The sequence below is a fragment of the Microcebus murinus genome, chromosome 4 (genome assembly GCF_040939455.1).
Source record: "Microcebus murinus isolate Inina chromosome 4, M.murinus_Inina_mat1.0, whole genome shotgun sequence".
NCBI classification, from domain to species: Eukaryota; Metazoa; Chordata; class Mammalia; order Primates; family Cheirogaleidae; genus Microcebus; species Microcebus murinus.
The window spans coordinates 102,882,748-102,905,457 of NC_134107.1; the positions used below are offsets into that span (position 1 = coordinate 102,882,748).

General features: G+C 36.0%; 1 protein-coding gene and 1 pseudogene across 1 annotated transcript in view; both read left to right on the forward strand.

Annotated features, from left to right (window-relative positions):
- SPA17 (sperm autoantigenic protein 17) overlaps positions 1-22,710 on the forward strand; it is a 306,364-nt gene that overhangs the window by 130,492 nt on the left and 153,162 nt on the right. The window lies entirely within an intron of this gene.
- Positions 1,017-12,908, forward strand: LOC142870550 (olfactory receptor 8A1-like; annotated as a pseudogene).

The window sequence follows — 22,710 nt, forward strand, 5'->3', positions numbered from 1 at the left end:
AGCATAAAGCAAACAAGTAATTAACGTGATGTTCTAACATCCCCTATGCCCTTGAGAATCAGGGTTCTTATGAAGAAGGATATACAGAAAAGGTAGCAAAAGTATGGTAGTCTTGAATTCGAACAAGAAGTTTGAATATCAACAAATAATATATACACACAAAAATATATAATATCCTATTTCTGACCACTAAAAAGTCCTGGAAACAATGACCAACCAGTAGTAATTAACATTCCTGGCATATACACTGTGGTACCTAAATAACATTTCCCAATTTTAAAAAATCAAGTCTTCTCTAAGAAATGTCTGACTTCATTTCTGAGGTTTGAAATGTACAAAATGAATCCAGAATATCTTTGGCATCTCAGACAACAATGAAGTTCTAAAATACTAGTATACCATGTCACAAAGACTCAAAAGACAAAATGAAGAGATCCCAACCGTGCAAAGTGCAAAGAGGAAACACTATGAGCCTCAGCACAGATAATAATTGTGACAGGTTGAAGTACAACGAATGTTTAACTCATGAGTTACTAATGATGTTTTCTCATTTTTATGACCTAATAGCAAAGAAATCATTATTTTGAACACTGATAAATAAGAAAAGCAATTTTTAAAAGATTATCAGTAACATAATCATGGATAACACATTATTCAAGAATATATTCTTGCAAAAACCAGTTATAAATATATACTGCCTATGAATGAAATCATATTCGTGAAGAATTCTTACTAGTGCATGTTTCTTATGCTCCTCAATCTCCCACCATATTACCCAGCTGCAGCCTCAAGGTGATAAATTGAATGCTGCTGAGTGTTCCCTATAGTGCAGCTATGAAAATGAAATTAAAACCAGTTAACAAATTAAACAGTTTTCTTTTTTTAGTAAAGTCAGTGAATTTGTTTTGGGGAAAGTATTCAATGCAGAAAGATGTAAAAGAAAGTCTTTTTATAATACAGATTACAAATACAGTGTATTGTACATAAAGATAAGAAACTGATGATGAATACTGACCATGATGGTGGTGACTGATGCCTACGGTGATGATGATGATGATGAAGGTGATGGTAATGACTAAAGTGGTCATGGTAATGATGAAGATAATGAGGATGAAGCTAAAAATGCCCCAGTGCTGGCATTAAGCACCAAGCCTCCCAGGCTGTAGGAGGATAACTCTCTCAATAGGAAAAAAATTAACATACACAGAGACAGTTTGTTTTCCTCAACACAGGTATTCAATGATAGTTGTTAAGCTGTTGTATTATATAAGAACAAATATCTTCCATTAATTCCCATTTCTAATGCAGAGCTTTGTATATATATTATTTGCAATCATATATTTTCCTTCTCAAAGTGCTTTTTCTTCACTTTTGAAAGAAAATATAGTTGCCCGCAGCAATTCTGAGCTTCTGGTGACCTGATAAAATTAGTGGTAAGATTTTTAGCAACTAATATGAAATTCATGGATCATGTATAAGTTATTGAGAAGATTACAAGAATAAAACGTAGATTTATGTTGCCTACAATTTTCTATACAACAAAAAAGATGTCCCCATTAGGAGGCAGGGACAGACTGCTTTGTAGACAGGAGCAAACTCTGCTTCATAACAATATTCTGTTTTGTAAAGACCTTTGTAATGATATATTTAAAGTTGATTTCTGGGCCGGGCGTGGTGGCTCACGCCTGTAATCCTAGCACTCTGGGAGGCCGAGGCGGGAGGATTGCTCCAGGTCAGGAGTTCGAAACCAGTCTGACCGAGAGCGAGACCCCATCTCTACTATAAATAGAAAGAAATTAATTGGCCAACTAATATATAGAGAAAAAAAATTAGCCGGGCATGGTGGCGCATGCCTGTAGTCCCAGCTACTCGGGAGGCTGAGGCAGGAGGATTGCTTGAGCCCAGGAGTTTGAGGTTGCTGTGAGCTAGGCTGACGCCACGGCACTCACTCTAGCCTGGGCAACAAAGTGAGACTCTGTCTCAAAAAAATAAAAAAAAAAAAAATAAAGTGGATTTCTGTTTCTTATCATTTTCAGAGACTCAGATTTGGTGGAAGGAGATATGTAAGATACGTTTTTAAGCTATTGTCACTGTCCAAATGAATTTTAGCTATCTCTTTTTTAAAAATTGGGATACAATTCAAAACTTCTAGCTATTTCTGATACTAGTTACCAAGAAGCTAAATATCTCACTGCTAATAATGTAAGGTATAAAGATTATGAGAATTCAGACTTCCTTGTCTTTGATGCTACAATGTGCACAAGTGTTGGCATCGTTGCTGTTGGTCAAGTGAATCAGTGTTTTTTAATGCTAAACAAGAAAGCAGGTTATAAACCAACATGTATAGTATATTCTCTTTGGAAAAAAAATGTATATTTACAAATATATATGTAAATGCATGTATTCAGAGAAGACCTTGTAGAATATACACAGCAATTTTAGTTTCTTAGTAGTTTATAATAATTTTATTTTTGATTGTATAATCTAATATTCCATAATGCAGATATGATCTATATTAAAACCACAAGTAAAAACTGTAAGAGAAATAATATTTTTTATTTTTATAAAATAATGCATGTACATAGTTTAAAATTCAAATGCTACTAAAAGGTTAATAATAATAAAAAATAGCAGTTACCTGCTCCAAGCATTCCCAAGCCCAACTCTACTGCCCAGAGGAATTCACTTTCAAATACTCTTTCTTCTATAACCTGCTTCTATGTTTCTTCATAATACAGCTACATTGTTATTTGAGGACTCCACTAATTTAGACATTATAATAGATTAGGCCTAACTCATAATATAATAGTTACCAATAAATATTTGTTGAATGCATTACTTGCTGATTTTGCTAACACTTCTCCACTCCACTTCTTCTCCCTATTCTCCCTAAATAGTTATATAACAATTCAGGGTTCTCAGTCCTTAATGTCTACAGTATTAGAACCATGTATATAACAATCACTGCCGAACCATATATTGTACTTTGATTATGTTTTCTTATTTGTACTACTTGTAGTTTTCCTGGAATAGTAATAATTATCTAGTATTAAGTGTCTCTTCTTTATATTTTCACATTCTCCACAGTATCTGTCATTTGGAACAATCTTCCAATTAATTTCAACTCTCTCCTTTCTGTTCTTTCTAAATTTACTCTTTAGACCCCATACACGACTGTTAGCCTAGAATTCCCTTTACTGTTCTCCTGCATTGGCTCCCCTTTATGCTAGGTTTTATACCAGGATTGTCACTGAGATGTCCAATGGCACTTCTGCTCCTTTGTATATAGTGATTCCCTCTTTATGTCTGTCTGTCTCTCTCCCTCCCTCTCTCTCTCTCTCTCTCTCTCTCTCTCTCTATATATATATATATATACACACATATATGTAGCATTTAGTATTTGAATTTTAAACTATGTGAATGTATTATTTTATAAAAATAATTAAAATATTGTTTCTCATAGTTGATATTGGTGGTTTTAATGCAGATCATATTTTTATATAAAGGAGCATAAGTGTGCTAAAAATTTGTCACCTATTGGTATTTTCAAATATCAACTTTAGTTTCATTGACTTCTCTCTAATGTTTATCTGTTTCCTATTTCATTGATTTCTTTTCTTAATTTTTTTATTTCAACAGATTACGGGTGTACAAGTGTTTAGGTTATGTATATTGGCCTTGCCCCATCTGTGTCAGAGCTTCAAGTGTGTCTATCCCCCAGACCCTGTGCACCACACCCATGAGGTGTACATACCCATCCCCACCGCCCCCCTTATTGTCGGGCCAAATGCCCGACACCCAGTGAATATTATTACTATATGTGCACTTAAGTGTTGATCAGTTAATACCAATTTGATGGTGAGTACATGTGGTGCTTGTTTTTCCATTCTTGGGATATTTCCCTTAGTGGAATGAGTTCCAGCTCTATCCAGGATAATACATGAGGTACTAGATCACCGTTGTTTTTTGTAGCTGAGTAGAACTCCATGGTGTACATATACCAAGTTTTATTAATCCACTCATGTATTGATGGGCACTTGGTGGTTTCCACATGTTTGCAATTGTGAATTGTGCTGCTATAAACATTCAAGTGCAGATATCTCTTTCATAGAATGTCTTTTGTTCTTTTGGGTAGATGCCCAGTAGTGGGATTGCTGGATCAAATGGTAGTTCTACTTGTATCTCTTTTAGGTATCTCCATATTGCTTTCCACAGAAGTTGTACTAGTTTGCAGTCCCATCAACAGTGTAGGAGTGTTCCTATCTCTCTGCATCCACGCAAACATTTATTGTTCTGGGACTTTTTGATAAAAGCCATTCTGACTGGAGATAAGTGATATCTCATTGTGTTTTTTTTTTGAGACAGGGTCTCACTCTGTTGCCCAGGCTAGAGTGAGTGCCGTGGCATCAGCCTAGCTCACAGCAACCTCAAACTCCTGGGCTCAAGCAGTCCTCCTGCCTCAGCCTCCCAAGTAGCTGGGACTACAGGCATGCGCCACCATACCCGGCTAATTTTTTCTATATATATTAGTTGGCCAATTAATTTCTTTCTATTTATAGTAGAGACGGGGTCTTGCTCTTGCTCAGGCTGGTTTCGAACTCCTGACCTCGAGCAATCCTCCCGCCTCGGCCTCCCCGAGTGCTAGGATTACAGGCGTGAGCCACCGCGCCCGGCCCTCATTGTGTTTTGATTTGCATTTCCCTGATGATTAGAGATGTTGAGCATTTTTTCCTATGTTTGTTAGCCATTAGTCTATCTTCTTTTGAAAATTTTCTGTTCATGTCTTTTGCCCACTTTTTGATAGGGTTGTTTGATTTTTTCTTGCTGATTTTCCTGAGTTCTATATAAATTCATATTTTATTGATTTCTATACTTATCTATTAATATATTATTTCCTTCATTCTGCTTCTTTTTTGTAATTTATTAAGGTATAAGCCTAGATTACTGATTTAATAATTTCCTTCTGTTCTAAGTTAATCATTTTATAAGTTTCCCTATAACACTGCTTTAGCAATATTCCAAAAATTTTGCTTGAAGTGTCTTTTTTTTTTTTTTTCAGACAGAGTCTCACTCTGTTGCCCGGGTTAGAGTGCTATGGTGTTAGCCTACCTCATAGCAACCTCAAACTCCTGGGCTTAAGAGATCCTTCTGTCTCAGCCTCCTGAGCAGCTGGGACTACAGGCATGCACCACCATGCCCAGCTAATTTTTTCTGTATGTTTTTAGTTGGCCAATTAATTTTCTTTCTATTTTTAGTAGAGACGGAGTCTCACTCTTGCTCAGAGCTGGTTTCAAACTCTTGACCTTGAGCGATCCGCCCGCCTAGGCCTCCCAGAGTGCGAGGATTACAGGTATGAGCCTGGCCTTGAGGTGTCTTTATTTTCAGTCAGTTCAAAATTATTTTCTAATTTAATTTGTGGCTTTATCTTCTTTTGATCAATGTTATTTAGAAGTATGCTGTTTAATTTTTAAATATTCGAAGATTTTCCTGGTATCTCTCCATAAATGATTTATAGTTTGTATCTAATTGTGGAAAAGGTATATAATCTTTATGATTTCAAATGTATGGTAAATGCATATGATTTTTAAATGTATGGTGGTGTGTTTCAATACCAGAATAGGTTTTCTCTTGAAAAATGTTCCATGTGTTTCAAAAGGTTGTGTATTCTGCTGATTCTGGGTGGAGTAAAATTTTAATAGTTTATTATGTCCTTAATTTATTCTAGTTCTAGTAATTAATGAAAGAATAGTGTTTCAACATTTAATTGTGGACTTGTCTATTTCTCCTTTCAATTCTGTCAATTTTTGATTCATGTATTTTGGAACTCTATTAATAGGTGAACTCATTTAGGAGTATTGTGTTATCTTAATGAATTGACTCCTTTATAATTATAAAATGTCCTTTTCTTATTTGTAGTAATATTCCTTGCTTTGAAGCCTACTTTCTTTAGTGCTGATGTAGCCATACCAGGTTTCTTTTGATTGGTTATTTGCATAGTATATTTTTTCCCATTCTTTTCATTTTAGCCATCTGTGTCTTTATATTTAAAGTGTATTTCTTAGAAAAGCATATAGTTGGGTAATGCCATTTATCCAACCTAACAATCTCTGCATTTTAATTGGAGTAGTTAAATCATTTATATTTAATTCAATTATCAGTATGGTTGAGTTTAAGTTTGCCATCTTGCTATTTGTTTTCTGCTTTTAACAACTGTTCTTTATTTCACTTTTTCTTTTTCTTGACTTCTTTTGGACTAATCGAGTATTTTTAATGACTACATTTTATCTACACTATTGGATTATTAAGTACACTTTTTTGTTATAGCTCTTTTTTTATTATTTAGTTGTTGTTCTAGGTTTTACAATATTCACCTTTAATGTCTGCCTTTAAATATCAAATGACCTCACATATAGTATAAGAACTTTACGACAGTTTACTTGTATTACTCCCTCCTGTTCTTTGTGCTACTGATATCATATATTTTACTTTAAGACATGATAATCTTCACATCATTATTACTTTTTACATAAACATTTATACTTTGAAGAGATTTAAAACTGACTTTAAGTGTCTTTTACATTTATTCACATTTAACATTTCCATTGCTCTTTATTCTCTTGTGTGTATTCACTTTTCTATCTGATACTATATTCCATCTGCCTGAAAAACTTCTTTTAAAATGTCTTGTAGTATAGGTCTGATGGCAAAGATTCTCACAGCATTTGTCTGAAAAATCTTCATTTCACTTTTATTTTTGGAATACATTTTCACTAGTTATAGAATTATAGGCCAAATTGTTTTCTTTTAGTTAATTACATTAACTTCTTACAGATACAGATTCTGATTAAGAGACAATAATAATTTTTAACTTTGTTTTCTCTCTTTGTAGTGCACCTTTTCAAATCTAGGTGTTCTTCCATTTTGTTTTTTATTATAAATTCTCAGCAATTTTATTATTATGCTTTGTTTAGGTTTATCGTACTTGGGATACACTGAGTTTCTTGCATCTGTTTCTTTAATTTTGAAATTTTTTCAGCCATCATATCTTTTTTGTTATATTTATTTTTAATTGACAAATAAAATTATGTATATTTATCATGTACAACATATTTTGAAATATGTATACTTTGTGAAATGCTAATTAACATACGCATTACCTCGCATATCCTTTTCTGTAGTGAGAAGACTTTTATCTACTCTCTTAGCAATTTTCAAAAATACCTTATTATTAACTATAGTCACCATGTTGTACGATAGCTCTCTTGAATTTATTCCTCCTATCTAACTGAAAGTTTGCAGCCTTTGACCAAAATCTCCCCAACCTTCCATCTTCCTAGCCTCTGGTAACCACCATTATATTCTATACTTCTATGAATTGGACTTTTTTAGATTCCACATATAAATGAGATAATGCTCATTTTATTTGTCTTTTTGTGATAATGCATTTTATTTGAGATAATGCATTTTATTTGTCTTTTTGTGCCTGGCTTATTTCACTTAGCATAATGTCCTTCAGCTTCATACAGATTGTCACAAATGATTGGATTTCCTTCTTTCGTAAGGCTGAAAAATATTCCATTGTGCATATATAACATATTCTTTCCTTCTTTCTTCTTTCCTTCCTTCCTTCCTTCTTTTCCTTCCTTCCTTCCTTCCTTCCTTCCTTCCTTCCTTCCTTCCTTCCTTCCTTCCTTCCTTCCTTCCTTCCTTCCTTCCTTCCTTTCTTCTTCTTCTTCTTCTTCTTCTTCTTCTTCTTCTTCTTCTTCTTCTTCTTCTTCTTCTTCTTCTTTCTTTCTTTCTTTCTTTCTTTCTTTCTTTCTTTCTTTCTTTCTTTCTTTCTTTCTTTCCTTCTTTCTTTCTTTCTTTGAGACAGTCTCTTTCTGTTTCCTGGGCTAGAGTGCCATAGAGTCAGCCTAGCTCACAGTAACCTCAAACTCCTGGGCTCAAGGGATCCTCCTGCCTCAGCCTCCTGAGTAGCTGGGACTACAGGCATGCACCACCACACCCAGCTAATTTTTACTATTTTTATGGTCTCAAACTCCTGAACTCAAGCAATTCTCCCACTTTGGCCTCCCAGAGTGCTAAGATTACAGGTGTGAGCCACTACGCCCAGCCTACCATATTTTCTTTATCCATTCATCCATTGAGGGACACAAGTTGATAGCATAACTCAGCTTTTGTGAATAATGTTGCAGTGAACATGAGAGTATAGATATCTTTTTGACATACTGCTTTTTTTCCTTGGGATATATACCCAGAAGTGGGATTGCTGGATCATACAGTAGTACTATTGCAAATTTCTTGAGGAACCTGCATAGTGTTTTCCACAATGACTATACTAGTTTGTATGCCCATTAACAATGTGTATGGGTTTCCTTTTCTCTACATCCTCACCAGCACTCGTTATCTTTTGTCTTCTTGATAGTAGCCATTCTAATAGGCATGAGATATCTCACTATGGTTTTAATTTGCATTTCTCTGATAATTAGTGATATTGAACACTTTTTCATATACCTGTTGTCCATTTTTGTATGTCTTCTTTTGAGAAATATTTATTCAGATCCTTCACCCATTTTTTAATTGGGTTATTTTCTTTCTATTGAGTTGTATATATGAGTTCCTTATATATTTTGTTTATTGACCTCTTATCAGATATATGGCTTACAAAATTTTCTCCCATTCTATATGTTTTCTTTTTACTCTGTTGATTGTTTCCTTAGCTGTGCAGAAGCTTTTTAGTTTGATGTAATCCCATTTGTCTATTTTCACTTTTGTTTCCTGTGCTTCTGGGGTCATAGCCAAAAAATTATTGCCTAGGCTAATGTAATAGAGTTTTTCCTCTGTTTTCTTCTAGTAATTTTACAGTTTCAGTCACCATTTCTTCTAATAGTTTTCCCCCATCCCTTCTTCACTTCTGGGACTACAATTCAACTATGTTTTATTATTTGATATGGTTCCGTAAGTCAATGAATTCTTGTTCACTTTTGTAGTCTTTTCCTATCCAAAATGTTCTTTATTTTGGATTGTTTCTATTGTTATAGCTTCAAGTTTGTAGATACTTCTATCTTCAGAGTCACATCTTCTATTAATCCCATTTAGTGTTTGCTTTATTTCAGATATTGTATTTTCATCTGTGGTAATTCAACTTAGGTCTTCGCTTTTCATTATTCCCTGAATTGTGTTTATGTTCTTTTCATTCTTGAGCAAACTTCTAATAATTATAATAGCTATTTTTAAGGTCCCTGTCTATTAATTCCATCATTGTTGTCATTTCAGATCTGTTTCTATTAGTGGCTTTTTCTCCTGATTATGTTTATATTTTCCTGCTTCCTTGACTGGTTTACACTTGATTGGATGCCAGACTTTGTGAATTGTACATTAATGAGTGATGGATTTTGTTGTATTTCTTTGAAGAGTATTGGACTTTTTTCTGGCATATTGTTATAATAAGTTATTGACACATAAATTTGACTATCTCAAGTCTTGTTTTAAAGCCTTATTAGGAGAATTCAGAGCACTTTTACATTAATAAAGTCTCTACCTAATGCTGCATATTATTATGAGATGGCTCCACAGTAGCTGGGGGGAAAGCAAACTATTTCAAATGCTTGATCAGTTTTTGTAAGATTTTTTTTGCAATATTTTCATGTAGTTCTTCACTCTGTCCTCATGGTGTTTTATCTCATGAAGACCAGGAAACAGATATCCCTCTGCAGGTCTCTGAAGTTTTTTTATGTACAGCTGCTGACTCGTGAGTACTCTGCCCTGAATCATCTAGCCACCTACATCTCCCCAAATACTGACTTCTAACTTTTCAACTTAAACTTCACTGATCTCTTTATTTGCTCACCTTGGAGCATGGCATGAAAAATATCTATATACAAAAAAGCCAGTACAATCACAGGGAATTTTTTCATTCTCTCTTCTCAGAAGTCATTTTGATACTGCCTATTGTGAAATATCAGGAAAGTTTTGTTTCATTTATGTTGTCTGATTTTATGGTTGTTTATGGTGCAAAGACAATTTCAACAGGAATTTACCCTTCATGGGTAGAAGCAGGTCACTCACTAACTTTTAACCATTGCAGATGACTATGTTCAGATTTCAAAAAATATATTCTTTTCACTCATATGGATATTTTTTACTCATCCATAAAAGAGAATAAAATTGAACAATTAAAATAGTTTTGAGGCCATTTTATCCAAAGACCCATCTTGTTTAGAATGTGGGAAACTTTAGCCAGTGTCAAGCAATTAACTTTCAAGGGTATTACATTTATTATTGGATAATTACTCAACATAATCTACCAAACTACTTCTAGCAAGCCACTTATCAGAAAAAAATACTATCTGCTTTTATAAATTATGGTTTCTTCTGTTTTTTGTTTGTTTTTTTTTTTCTCATTAGGTAAAAAGGAAAAATGAAAAAAAAATTAAAACAAGGAGAAGCAAGGCCTGGTGTCAGCAGTTAAACTGCCATTTTTATTTAGATGTATCAAGATACCTTTCAGGGAATCTTTTGGGCATCTATACTTAATTACCATCAGCTGAATGTCTTCTCTGCATTGATCACAGACTGACTCTAAAAATAGACAAACAATAAATACTATTTTGACATAACAGTATAGAAATAGAAAAATAGTGAAACATGAGAAAGATTGAAATTATTCTAGCAGATACATTTGCTGTGAGGAGAGAAAGTGGCCAAGAATAGATTGATCACTAAGAACTCCAGGATTTAAGGATATGCAGAAGGGAAAATCAGGGAAATGCCCATTTCTTTCTCACATCATTTTGCTCTTGATGAGCTGCATTATATGCTTTTTCTAGTTCCACCTATGCCTAATCCTATCCAGCCTGAAGGTTTTCTGAGTCCTCTAAGCATAGTTGACAGAAGTCTCAAATCTTTCCTCAGTTGCTGTATTTCATTCCAGAGAAATTATAGTCTAAGCCTAATAATTTACCCAATTTTTCAAGCTACAAAGTTGCTCTCATTCCAATAAACACAAAATTCTCAAATAACAAAATCTTTACTTTCTATAGCTGAACTTCTCTGCCTGCCCAAAGACACAGAGTTCAATGCCTAGAAAATGGCACAGATTAATTAAATCATGATTCAATTAATGCCAGGTTTTGGCACCATTATTTTTCAGAGCTTCCCAGATGATCATAATGTATAGCCAGAATTAATAACCACTACCACAAGACCTCAGGTTCAACGAAAATTTTGGACAAATTTCAGATGCCTAATTAAAACTCACACTTGTATAGCAACTGAATATTTAAAAAAGATTTTCATGTATATCACTTCATTTTATCTTTAAAACAACCTTGAGAGTTAATATTATAACTCCATTTATTTTTCAGGAATGAAAGTTAACTTGATGCTACCAGCCCACACTACTAGGCTTTGAGATAAAGATGACCTCCTGTTTTCAGTTTGGGAGTAATATTTTGGAACTGTATACATGACAAGGGAGATTCCATCTCTAGGGCAAAACACACCTGTAATCCCAAGAAATACTAGTAGTTTCCTCCAGGGTAATTAAGGAAAATGAGGTGGTAAAAGCTCCAGGTCAGGCTTTTTCTCACCTACCTGATCTCTAAAACACTCCAAGATTATATGAATCCTAAAAAAACTTTAGAAGGAATGAGGAGATAAGCAATAAGGAAAGAGTAAGAGTTGAAGATCACTCATTCAGGGGCAGATGTTTATATTTAGCCTAACCAGAAAGGCCTAGGTATAGCCTTCCTCAGGCCCTTTTCTCTTATCTCCACAGTTCTCCCTTCCAGAGGAGAATGGCTGCAGAAAACCAGTCTATAGTGACAGAGTTCATTCTAGGGGGATTAACAAGTGAGCCATAACTCCAGCTCCCCCACTCAACAGTTGAGAGTCACTACAGTAAAAGGTAAATGCTCCAGGTCTTGACTCCTTTTCCTCTCATATTCTTCATTTCTGATATCAAGAAGAACCTGGTTGGTTCATTTGAAAGGAATGAGCTCAGGGCTGCTCAAGCAAGGGCAGATGGTCGTGCCTGGCTTCAACAGTCAAATGCACATATGACCTTTTACAGGGCTGTGATCTTCCGTCCCTACATATCCTACCCAGAGGAGAATGGCTGCAGAAATTGCTTTACAGTGACAGAGTTCATTCTCGGGGAATTAACAAATCAGCCAGATCCTCTTCATCCTCTTCCTTAGATATACTCAGTCATCATGCTAGGAACCTGGGTATGATCACCTGATTTGTATGAACTCTCAGCCACACCCACTCCTATGTACTACTTCCTCAGACATTTGTCACTCTTGGATCTCTTCTACTCCTCTGTCATTACCCCTAAAATGCTGGTGAACTTTGTGTCAGAGAATAACATCATCTCCTATGAGGGTGCATGTCACAGCTCTACTTCTTCCTTGTTTTTGTCATTGCTGAGTGTTACATGCTGACAGTGATAGCCTATGACCACTATGTTGCCATCTGCCGCCCTTTGCTTTACAACATCATCATGTCTCATCCCATCTTCTCCCTGCTAGTGGCCATGGTCTACACCACAGAACTCACTGGGTTCCACAATAGTGACTAGTCTCATGTTAAAACTGCCCTACTGTGAGCTACTCATCAGCACTACCTCTGTGACATCCTCCCTCTCATGAAGCTCTCCTGCTCTAGCATCTATGATGACAGTCTTCCTTCTGGCTGAATTCAACATCATAGTCACCAGCGTAACAGTCCTTGTTTCCTACACCTTCATCCTCTCCAGTATCCTCTCTATCAGCACCACAGAGGGCAGGTCCAAAGCCTTCAGCACCTGCAGCTCCCACCTTGCAGCTGTGGGGATGTTCTGTGGCTTAAAATCCTCCACACTTAGGACAAAACTTTATGGATGCAAATGCCACTATTCTTTTTAGGTTGGAAATTGCAAATAAATATAGAGAAGCCCTCTAAATATTTATACACGTACAGATGAAGAACAACCTCTTTTCAATATGACTGATTAAATGTATCCATTCATTTTTTCCTTTTCCCATTCTCACTCTCACATCTCTCATGTAATCTTGCTGGATTCAAGTTCATGTCTTCTTCTATTTGGGATCAGTTTTTTCTATTCTTGAACCACTGGTAAAAATTTATTTATCTTGATTATAATAAAACATAAATTTAGAACTTTCAGTAATGAGTATAAAAGGGTTGCTCATAACTGACAGCAGCAAGATGGTAGAATAGGAAGTCACAGTCCTTGTTCCCCACAGTATACCAAGTTAACAATGACATGCAGACCAAAAATACCTTGATGAAACCTCCAAAATCCAGTTAAGAGATTGGAGCACCCCAGATGAGAACAAACCAAAAACAACCACACTGAAACAGGTAAGAACAGTTTCACTTTACCCACATCAGCCCCTCCCCCAAGCCAGTACTGCTTAGTGCTGTGTGAGTTCCCCTCAGCCTGCAATTTACCCCTGGGGAACAGAGAATAGAGTATGCAACCAACATTCCTAATCTTTCAGGGCACTGTCCAAGAGACTTATTTCTGTCTCACCTCACCCAGAGTGCTGCAGAAACTGGCATAGTTTTGTTATCTAGGGGCAGCTAAGAATAAAGAAAATAGGTGGGCATATCTCAATAGCTGGCATAGTTCTGTGAGATTGGGAAAACTTGTGCAATCACAAGACTTCTTCTTTAGGAGGAAGAGAGAGGTATGGAGTTTGCACCCAATGTCCATATCTTTCAGCCCACTGCCCTTGAGATAAGGGGCCCAAGAGCTCTATGAGATTGGAAAAAGGCACACAACCTTGAGACTTCTATTTCAGGAGGGTGGGAAAGAAGAAGACCTTATACCCAATGTTCAGATCTTTAAGTGCACAGCCCAGAAAAGGGACAGGCAGATTATGGTAGCCTGCATAGTTGTGTGCAATTGAGAGAAGTCATATAATCCTAAAACTTCTCCTTCGGGAGAAAGTGAGAGAAGAAGAGTATGCATTCAATGTCTGGTCTTTCAGTGCACTGCCATAGAGAAAATGGACTGGTGACTTAAGGCAGCCTGCTTGTCTCTATGAGCTTGAGAGAAGGAGTACAACTCTGATATTTCTCTTCCAGTAGAAAGGAAAGAAGTGGAATGTGCACATCCATAAAAAAAGGTTTGAGTGGCTTCTAGAATCTCTAGCAGGGCCCTGAAATTCTTTCCCCATGAAGCCAGTCCAAAAAGACTGGAATAGATGGTTGCTTCCACTGCTTCCTTAAAACTATGGATACCAAAGAAAAGGTACAAGTAATATGATGAATCAGGAGAATATGGAACAACCAAAAAAAAAAAAAAACCCTAAATAAATCTCTAGTAATCAACCCTAAAGAAATGGAAATATATGAATTTCATGAAAAATAATTGTCTTAAAGAAGTTTAGGGAGTTACAAGAGAGGTACAACTAAACATAATCAGGAAAACAATACATAAACAAAATGAGAATATCAACAAAAATATACAAACCATAAAAAAGAACAAAACAGAAATCCTAGAGCTGAAAAATACAATAACTAAACTGAAAAAAATCAATAAACAACTTCAACAGTAGACTTAATTAAGCAGAAGCATGAATCAGCAAACTCAAAGATAGGTCATTGAACTTATCCAAGAAGAAGGACAAAAGGAGAAAAAAAATGTATAAAAGTAAAGGAAGCTGACTGGCCTATGGTACATCAACAAGTGACCAATATACTTATGAAAGTCTCAGGAAAAGAAAAGAGAAAAAAGAAAGCTTATTTAAAGAAATAATGGCCTAAAATTTCCCAAATCTGGAGATAAAAGTAAATATCCAGATTTATGAAGCTTGAAATACCCCAAATAGGATGAATACAAAGAAATATACACTGAGACACATTACAATCAAATTGTCAAAAGTCAAAGATGAAAGAATTTTGAAAGCAACAAGAGCAAATCAACTCATCATGTACAAGGACCCTCCATTAAGACTATCAGAGGATTTCTCAGCAGAAACCTTGCAGGCTAGAAGAGAAGAAGATGCTAAACAGTAACACAGCAGCACAAAGGTATAAAAGTCACTGGTACAGGTAAATATATAGTCAAATACAGAATTTTACAACACTATAATTGTGATGTGTAAGTCACTTTTAATTTTAGCATAAAAGTTAAAAGAAAGAATTATTAAGAATAACTATAACTATAAATATTTCGCAAAGGATACACAATAGAAAAAGGTGTATATTGTGATATCACTAAGACAAAATGCAGGGGGAGAAGTAAAAGTATAGAGTTTTTATATAAGATTGAAGTTAAGTTCTTATCAGCTTAAAATAGACTGTTACATTAAATAAGTATCAGATGTTTTGTGTAACCTTCACTGAAACCACAAAGAAAATGACTATAGAGGATATAAAAATGAAAAAGAAAAAGGAATCAAAACATATCACTCAAAAAAAATCAATGAAACAAAAAGGAAGATAGCAAGACAGGAAAAGAAGAACAAAAGAACTATAAGACAGAAAACAATTAACAAAATGGTTACAGTAAATTCTTCTATATTAATAATTACTTTAAATGTAAATGGATTATACTTTCAATTAAAAGACACAGAATAGCTGAATAGACAAAAAAATAAAAAACTCAACTACATACTCTCTTCAAGAGACTCACTTTATATTTAAGGACACATTTAGGCTGAAAGTGAAGATATGGAAAAAGATATTTCATGTAAACAGTAAATAAAAGAATGCAGGAGTGACAACATTAATATCAGAAAAAAATAGACTTTAACTCAAAAATGGTCATAAAACACTAAGAAAGGTATTATATAATGATAAAAGGATCAATTCATCAGAAATATATGACAATTACAAGTATACATACATACAACATTATAGGACATAAACATAGAAAGCAAACATTGACAGAACAGAAGGAGGAAATAACAAGACAATAATAGCAGGAGACTTCAATACCTCACTCTCCACAATAAATAGAACATCCAGACAGAAAATCAGTAAGGAGATGGTGGACTTAGCAACACAATAGACCAAATGGATCTAACTGACATATACAGAACAGTAGCAGAATATACTTTCTTCTCAAGTACACATGGAACATTCTCCAAGACAAACCATACGTTAGGCCACAAAACAAGTTTTAACAAACTTAATAACATTAAAATCATACCAAATATCCTTTCCTATTACAGTGGCATGAAACTGGAAATCAATAATAGAAGGAAAATTGGAAAACTTTCAAATATGTAGAAATTAAACAACACACTCCTGAACATTTCTTTGATTTCAAAAGAATAAATAAAAAAGGGAAATTATAAAATATTTTGAGAAAATGAAAATGAAAAAAAGCATACCACACCAAAACTTACAGGATGCAGAAGAAGCAGTACTGAGGGGAAAGTTTATAGTGATAAGCACTTACATTAAAAAATAAGAAAGATCTCAAGTAAAAATCTAACTTTATACCTTAAGGAACTAGAAAAAGAAACACAAACTAAGCCTATAGTTATTAAAAGAAAGAAATAATAAAGATCAGAGCAGAAATAAATGAAATACACACTAGAAAAAATATCAGAAAACATCAATGATACTAACTTTTATCTTTTTTAAAAGATAAAAAGTAACAAATCTTTAGCTAGACTAAGAAAAAATAGAAAAGACTCAAATCAATAAAATCAGAGTGAAAGAGGAGTCATTACAGCTGATGCCACAGAAATTAAAAGGGTAATGTAACAGTTGGATAAGCTGGAAGAAATAGATAAATTCCTATAAACATACAACCTACCAAGACTGAATCATAAAGAAATAGAAAATCCAAAAAGACTAATAAGGAATAAGGAGATTAAATCAGTAATAAACATCTTCTAACAACAACAACAATAAAAAGCTCAGGAGCAATTACCATTATTGGTGAATTCTACCAAATATTTAAAGATTAACATCAATCCTTATCAAACTTTTACAAAAAATCAAAGAGCATGGAACACTTCCAACCCCATTTTATGAGGACAGTATTATTCTAATATTAAACCCAAAGACACCACAAGAAAAAAAAAAAACTATAGACCTATATCCCTGAAGAACATAGATGCAAAAGTCCTCAACAAATTACTAGCAAACCAAATTCAACAGTGCATTTAAAGAATCATACACCATTATCAAGTGGGCATTATCCCTGGAATGCAAGATGGGTTCAACATATGTAAATCAATGAATGTGATACACCACATTAAAAGAATAAAAGATAAAGATCACATGATAATCTCAACAAATGCCAAAAAAGCATTTAACAAAATTCAACACCACTTCATAATGAAAACACCCAATAAACTAGGTATAGAAGGAATGCACCCCAACATAACAAAAACCATATATGACAAGCTCACAGCTATCATACTCAATGGTGAAAAACTAAAAGCTTTCCCTCTAAGATCTGGAACAAAACAAGGATCCCCACTTTCACTGCTTTATACATCATAGCAATGGAAGTGCTAGCCGAGCAATTAGGCAAAAAAAAAAAAACCAAACAAATTAAATAACAGCCATGCAAATCAGTAAACACAAATAAATTTATCTTAGTTTCCAGATGACATAATCTTATATTTAGAAAATTCCAAAAACTCCTCAAAAATACCTGTTAGAACTAATAAACAATTTATAAAGTTGCAAAATATGAAATCAACATACAAAAATCATTAGCATTTTATATACTAATAATGACCTACCTGAAAAGAAAATTAAGAAAATAATCACATTCACAAAAGCATCAAAAATAATAAAATACTTAGGAATAGACTTAAGCAAAAAAGTGAAAGACTCACACACTGAAAACTATAAAATATTGATGAATGGAATTAAAGACACAAATAAATGGAAAAATATCCGTGTTTATGGATTAGAAAATTTAAGACTGTTAAAATGTCCAAACTACCCAAAGTGATCTAAATATTCCAAAATCTCTATCAAAATCCCAATAGCATATTTTACAGATACAGAAAAAACAATCTTGAAATTCATATAGAACCAAAAAACTCAGGATCACCAAAGTCATCTTTAGGAGGAAGGACAAAGCTAATGGTATCACACATCCTGATTCAAAATACATTACAAAGCCATAATAATCAAAATAGTAAGGTACTGGCATAAAAACAGACATATAGACCAATGAAATATAATAGAGAGTCCAGAAATAAACCCATGCATATACAGTCAACTAACTAATCTTTGAGAAGGGAGCCAAGAATTCACAATGGGAAAAGGATAATTTCTTCAACAGATGGTGTCAGGAAAACTGAATACCCACAGGCAAAAGAAGGAAATTGGAGCTCTATCTTACACCATACACAAAAATCAACTCAAAATGGATGGAAGACTGAAATATAAGACCTGAAACTGTAAAACTTCTTGAAAAAAACATAAAGGACACCATACTTAGCATTGGTCTTAGCAATGGTTTCTTGGATATGACACCAAAAGCACAGGCAACAAAAGCAAAAATAGACAAAGAGGACTACATAAAACTAAAAGCTTCTGTAAAACAAAGAAAACAATCAACAGAATGACAAGATAACATATGGAATATATTTGCAAACCATATATCAGATGAGGGGCTAATATACAAAGTGCATAAGCTCCTCCAACTCAACAGCAAAATACATAAATAATAACCCAATTAAAGACTGGCAAAGGACTTGAGTAGATATTTTTCAAAAGACATACAAATAGCCAACAGGTATATAAAACAATGTTCAACATCACTAATCATCAAGGAAATTCAAGTCAAAATTATAATGATATATCACTTCACACCTATTAGGATGGCTATTATTAAAAAAGAGATAACAAGTGTTGGCAAGGATGTAGAGAAATTTGAACGCTTGTATACTATTGGTGGGAATGCAAAATGGTATAGCTACTATGGAAAACAGTATGGAGGTTCCTCAAAAAATTAAAAATAGAACTACATATGATCTGGCAATCCCACTTCTGGATATATATCAAAAGAACTGAAATCAAGATCTCAGAGAGATATCTGTACTCTTATATTTATTGCAGCATTATTCATAATATCCAAGATAATGGAAACAACCCAAATGCGTATCAATAGATGAATAGATAAAGAAAATCCATACAATGGACTAGTATTCAGTCTTAAAGAAGAAAGAAATCCTGTGACATGCTATAACATAGATAAATATTGAGGACATTATGCTAAGTGAAATAAGCCAGTCATAGAAAGACAAACACTGTGTGATTCCGTTTATATGATATATTTAAAGTGTTCAAATTCATACAAACAGAAAATAGAATGGTGGTTACCAGAGGCTGGTGGGAAGGGGTGTAAGTGAGAGATATTGTTTAATGGTTATAGAGTTTAAGATCTGCAAGATGACAAAGTTCTGGAGATTTGTTTCACAACAATGTGAATGTACTTAACACTACTGAACTATACACTTAAAAATGGTTATAATTACAAATCTATTGTATTTTTCCCACTATAAAAAATTAGAAGTTTAAAAATAAACCTAACAAAGTATTAAATAAAGTATGTTTCTACCTATTGCCTTGACAAACTACCTTCATAACCCTGCAAGGCCTGATTCAAATTAAAATCCTGAGAATCTTCAAAGTTCCATGACAGATGGTAGGTGGGGAGGGCCACCCAAGTTCCCAGGTACCTACCCATGGCCCATAACTTACCCCCTCCACTTCCCACACCCAGCCCTGTCCCACAATGTGAGGGGCCTATACACAGGGATGGACATGCCCAGTCCACATGCTCAACCGTCTCCTCATCCCTTGCTCACAACTTCTGCCTGACTGCTCCTTGGAGTAAATACACCAACAGTGTGGTCTGCTCTCAAAAGGAAGGACCCACGAAAGAGGTTAGCACAGTCCCTAGAAGGTGAGGAGTCTAGCTCCACACCAAAATCTACATGTGATCGTTTAGGCCAAATTATATCAATTACCAAATCCAAGACTCTACCTGGCAGGCCTCACAAGGAAAAGCTTCCCTGCCCACACTAGACTTGGTGCACAGCCAACGCATTGCAGTCTCTGGACTGAGTTGCAGTGAGGACCGGCGCCCTCTCCCAACCCCTCCCCACTTGGCCCATGGCCTTTTGCATATCTGCAGCCCTACCCCACATGCTTCCATTCAGAGACCTCCTAGATGCAGGCAGTGGGGAAGGGGGCCCTCTGCTGAGACACTGCTCAAGTGTGTCTGCCAAAGTGAGCCTTGAAGACACTGTTCTTCATTCAGCCTCAGTACTCAGACATTTCCACACCTGCAACTGCCCCTTCTCACCACCCCCCATAATTCCTCCTGTCCACCCCAAACTCAATATGGGTTAATCCATCCGACCTTTGCCCAGTGCTGTGCTGTTCCACTGAGGGAACTGGCACCACCTTCTTTCTTTTTCCCTCTTGCTTACACTATGACCATAAGGGAATTAAGGCTTCATTGTTACTTTCAGTTTGCCTTACTGTCCTAGAAGTGGGAGTACCGGCTCCAGCTGGCTGCCTTCCCTTGGCTCCTCAGACTAATTTGGAGGATGTGGTCGTGGATGGCCAGAGCAGAGTCCAGGAGAAGAGGCCCTCTCAACAAGGTGAAGAAGGGTACCATGGATGCACACCCAAATATAGTATCTGGCCTATAGCTGTTTCTCCACTTTACCTCCTGCCCCAAACTAACTAAGCCCACAACTAAAATAAGAAGTATCATTTGTCCTTCACATAACAATTTAGAAAGCACATTAACATGCAGTATCAATCAATCTCACATGCTATGAGATCATGTAATTGTCCCATTTTACAGATAAGAACACTAGGGCTAAGTGACTTGCCCCCAAAGGCACAAATGAGAAATTGACACCCCTACCCCACATTTTTTAACTGTAAATTTCAAAAGTCCATGCTTTTTCTACTACTTAGCCCTGCCACGCATTTCCTAGCTTTGCAGAAAGATCTAATCTTGTCTTTAAAAGCCTCAAAAAGTTTGAGGTGGGAGGATTTTATCACCAAATTCAAGGAGGTTGTTAAAAAAGAGGGCCCAGATCTAAAACCATCATGGCAGAAAGAAAAAAACACAAAGATAACAATCCTTGATAGGGTCTTCAGGCTTCATGCTGGTCCCAAAACACAAAATGAGGGCCTTTAAGTCACTTAAGCAAATGCTAACTAAATTCCACACCAATTACTTGAAGGATATGGTCTCTAGGCCCTCAATCTTCACACCACCCAGTTGAAAATACTTCATTAATCAAAGGACAGCATAAAACCACCAGGATCCATCTGCTCAGAGACAGCCCCAGGACAGCAGCCTGGGACCAGCCCCACATGAAGCCAGACCCTCTTCCAGCAAAGACCCCCTCAAGTTGTGCCTCTCTCTCATTACCAGGATGCTTGGACCAGGGCCTGGCACGTCACTTAGAGAATCATTTCTGTTCTTGGCACAAATAAATACGAGGCTGCAGCTATAGGTACTGTCTGCTCAGAGCCAGCTTCCTGCAGCTGCCATGTTGTCACCCTGCCTATCCTAGGATCCCATCTAGCTGCCTCTGCACCCCCAAGCTCAAAAGCATCATGTCATTCAAACATGGAGCAACAGAGGACATGCTCTCAGATGCCCTGCTGCCTGACTACAGTGACCCCGCCTAAAAGGCTGCATGTGGATTTGTCACACCCCTCCCTACCCCCAAACTGACCTTAACGATCAAGTTATAGCTATAGTCCCCACCTCCACCACCACATGGTCAAGTTTGTAGCTGCAACCTTCCCCTGTTGTTGATGCCCTGGGCACCTGGCCAAGAGTTCTCCTCTGGTGAACTCACTCAGTGCAACAGAGAATCTAACCACCTTTTGACACTCTTTCTATAGGTTTTAGAATAAGACAGCTCCAAATATGAATCCCTCATTGACTGCATTTCCTAATCTGGGGCTGGGTGTGAGTTACTCAACAAGCAGACTAAATGTATGCTTGAGACAGCAGCATAGTGGGTCACTTTGAAAAGTGCCTTTAGGCCGGGCGTGGTGGCTCACACCGGTAATCCTAGCACTCTGGGAGGCTGAAGTGGGAGGACTGCTTGAACTCAGGAGTTTAGGACGAACCTGAAAATAGAAAAATTTGCTGGGCATCATGGTGAGCACCTGTAGTCCCAGCTACTTGGGAGACTGAGGTAGGAAGATCCTTTGAGCCAAACGTTTGAGGTTGTAGTGAGCTACAATGACACCCAGGGCACTCTACCCAGGGTGACAGAGTGAGACTCTGTTGAAAGAAAGGAAAGAAAGAAAGGGAGGAAGGGAGGGAGAGAGGGAGAGAAAGAAGGAAGGGAGGGAGGGAGGAAGGGAGGGAAGGAGGAGAGGAAGGGAGGGAGGGAGGAAGCGAGGGGAGGAAGGAAAGAAAAGTGCCTCTAAAATTTTACAATGAAATCAATAAACAACAACAAAACTCTAGAGAGAAGCTACTTGAATTTTGGCATACATGCAAGTTTTGTGTTATGTCAAAAATTAAGACTTTTATTTTGAATTTCATGTGGGTTCCTCTGAAAGTCTTCATCAGGCCCTGCTTTAGGCAAATCATTTTTCCTCTCTGAGACCTCTTTACTCTCCACATCCAGGGATACTGATTGCATCACCTAAGTGACAATGCCTGCCACATAATAGGTGCTGGATAATTGTCACTTCTATTCTCTTTTTTCTCCACTTCCCTTT